The sequence below is a fragment of the Aotus nancymaae genome, unplaced genomic scaffold (assembly GCF_030222135.1).
Source record: "Aotus nancymaae isolate 86718 unplaced genomic scaffold, 86718_ANA_hifiasm-v0.15.2.pri h1tg000012l, whole genome shotgun sequence".
Classification (NCBI taxonomy): Eukaryota; Metazoa; Chordata; class Mammalia; order Primates; family Aotidae; genus Aotus; species Aotus nancymaae.
Window position 1 is genome coordinate 15,771,319 of NW_026988423.1, and position 2,935 is coordinate 15,774,253.

Consider the following 2,935-nt stretch of genomic DNA (forward strand, 5'->3'; position numbering starts at 1 on the left):
TATCATTTCAGATTGTTTATATCACAAAGTTGCATTTTATATTTGAGCAGCAGGCCGGCAAGAATATGTGTACTGTATACTAAAGTTTACAAAGGCCTTTCTTATAATGTCTTTTTAAAATCTTGTATAGTAGTTATTATTATCCCTACCTTTCAGATGAGTAAACCAAGGAAGAGCTCAAGTGATTTATTTAATCTCACACCACTTGCCACTGGGGAAGATGGCTTTAACTGTCTAAAATTAATGCTTCTATAACCATTTGGAAGCATAGGGCTTTCTTGTTCAACAAAAGACCAAATGAATCCTAGAACATTGAGTTGGAAGGCGCTTAAAGATCAGACTTTTCAATTCCTTCATTTCGTAGATGGAGAAAAGATCACCCACATACATTAAGGCTTTGCCTGGCATCACACAGCTCCTTTCAATGGAAGAAAGGACAGTTGACTCATGTCTCAATCACATCTTCTGAAACCAAGTTAAGCCCTTTTATACTCTCTCAGACTGCTTTTGAAGTAGATTAATACTATTATGTTGTAGCCACGTGGCTATAAGATAACCAAAAACTTGAACTTAAGGCATGCACAAATATCCATCATTCAGATGAACGTTGGAGACTGTAATTCACAACAGAAAAGCTGCAGAGAGCCTTATTTATTAAAAACATCAACTGATGTATTAAATATCACAGCACACTAACTTAGGAACTCAGGTTTGGTATTTGAAAGAAAAAAAAAAATCCTACAAGATGAACTCAACAGCTGCTTTCTGAAGAGAAATAAAGAACCTTATCATCTGAAGAGATCCCCAATCTAAGACTTCCAATGGAACAGCAGTGATACTGGTTCTTAAAATGGCATCAGATTCATTAAAACATATACAAATGACTTGTTATATTAGTCTTTTAAGAATACTCAGAGCCTCAATAGCCTTTCCTCACAATGCTTATAATTTGCAGTTACTAAAGATTTTTAAATTCATTTAAATAAACCCTATAGTAAATAACTATAAAAAGTAGAATGAAGAGATACGTTCACGAGCTTGCTCCTTTCTGCCTGCAGATGCCACCGGGGAAGCGTCTTTAAAGTCTCTTTTCTCCCTGCATCATGTCTAAGTCAGGGTCTCCTAAAGAGCCCAAACATCTGAGGAAGCTCTTCATTGAAGGGTTGAGCTTTGAAACAACTGATGAGAGCCTGAGGAGCCATTCTGTGCAATGAGGAACGCTCACGGACTGTGTGGTAATGAGAGATCCAAACACCAAGCATTCTAGAGGCTTTGGGTTTGTCACCTATGCTACTGTGGAGGAGGTGGATGCAGTCGTGGATGCAAGGCCATACAAGATGGATGGAAGAGTTGTGGAACCAGAGAGCTGTCTTAAGAGGTTTTCAAAGACCAGGTGCCCATTTAACTATGAAAATGATATTTGTTGGTGGTATTAAAGAAGACACTGAAGAACATCACCTAAGAGATTATTTTGAACAGTATGGAAAAACTGAAGTGATTGAAATCATGACTGACCAAAACAGTGGCAAGAAAAGAGGCTTTTCCTTTATAACCTTTGACCATCATGACTTAGTGAATAAGATTGTCATTAAGAAATACCATGCTGTGAATGGCCTCAATTGTGAAGATAGGAAAGCCCCGTCAAAGCAAGAGATGGTTCATGCTTCATCCAGCCAAAGAGTGGTTCTGGAAACATTCGTGGTGGTTGTGGAGGTGGTTTAGGTGGGAATGACATCTTTGATAATGGAGGAAACTTCAGTGGTTGTGGTGGCTTTGGTGGCAGCCATGGCAGTGGTGGATTTGGTGGCAGTAGAGATGACTATAATGATTTGGTAATGATGGAAGCAGTTTTAGAGATGGTGGAAGCTACAATGATTTTGATAATTACAACAATAAGTCTTCAAATTTTGGACCTATGGAGGGAGGAAACTTTGGAGGCAGAAGCTCTGGCCCCAAAGGTGGTAGAGGCCAATACTTTGCCATGAAACCAAGGTAGCTATGGTGGTTCCAGTAGCAGCAGTAGCTATAGCAGTGGCAGAAGATTTTAATTAGGAAACAAAGCTTAGCAGGAGAGGAGAGCCAGAGAAGTGACAGGGAAGCTACAGGTCACAACAGATTTGTGAGCTCAGCCAAGCACAGTGGTGGCAGGGCCTAACTTCTACAAAGAAGACATGTTTCAGACAAATACTCATGTGTATGGGCAAAAAACTTGAGGATTGTAATTGTGACTAATCGTATAATGGGTTATTTTAGTTTCTGTTCTGTGGAAAGTGTAAAGCATTCCAACAAAGGGTTTTAATGTAGATTTTTTTTGCATCCATGCTGTTGATTGCTAAATGTAAAAGTCTAATAATGATGCTAAATAGAATAAATGTCTTTAAAATAAAAGTAGAATGAGGAAATGGGAAGAGTACTGGACCTTTTTTTTGGAGCCGAAGGACCTGGGTTTAAGTGTCAGCTCTGCCATTTATTTGCTTTCTGAGATTAAACAAGTTTCTCAACCTCTCTGATCCATGGTTAACTGATATGTAAGGTGACAAATGATAATTACTACCTTAGAGAATTAAGAAATATAATCTATGGGGAAGGTCTTAGTAAACTGTAATAAATAATACAAATCTCTTTATAGCTTTTATACAAAATCCTGTGACTCAATCATTCAATAATACAAACATCCATTCAATAAACATATGGATCACCTACTCAATAAATGAATGACACTGTTTTTGATACTGTGGACCATTCCAAGATACAAAAAAAATCTAGTTTTGGCCATTCAAGAACTAAAGGTGATATTTTTTCCTAATATATGTAAAAAGTTATAATATGAACCCATATATAATAACTTCCATAGAATTAGTACAGAAAAAAAGGTAAGCCTACAGGGCTGGGAGAGATCAATCTGACTAGAATGCTAAGAAAAGGCTTCTTAAAG

The 2,935-nt window shown here is 37.5% G+C and overlaps 1 pseudogene; it reads left to right on the top strand.

Annotated features, from left to right (window-relative positions):
- Positions 1 to 1,103: 1,103 nt before the first annotated feature.
- On the top strand, positions 1,104 to 2,155 carry LOC135274560 (heterogeneous nuclear ribonucleoprotein A1-like; annotated as a pseudogene).
- The last annotated feature ends 780 nt before the right edge of the window (positions 2,156 to 2,935 follow it).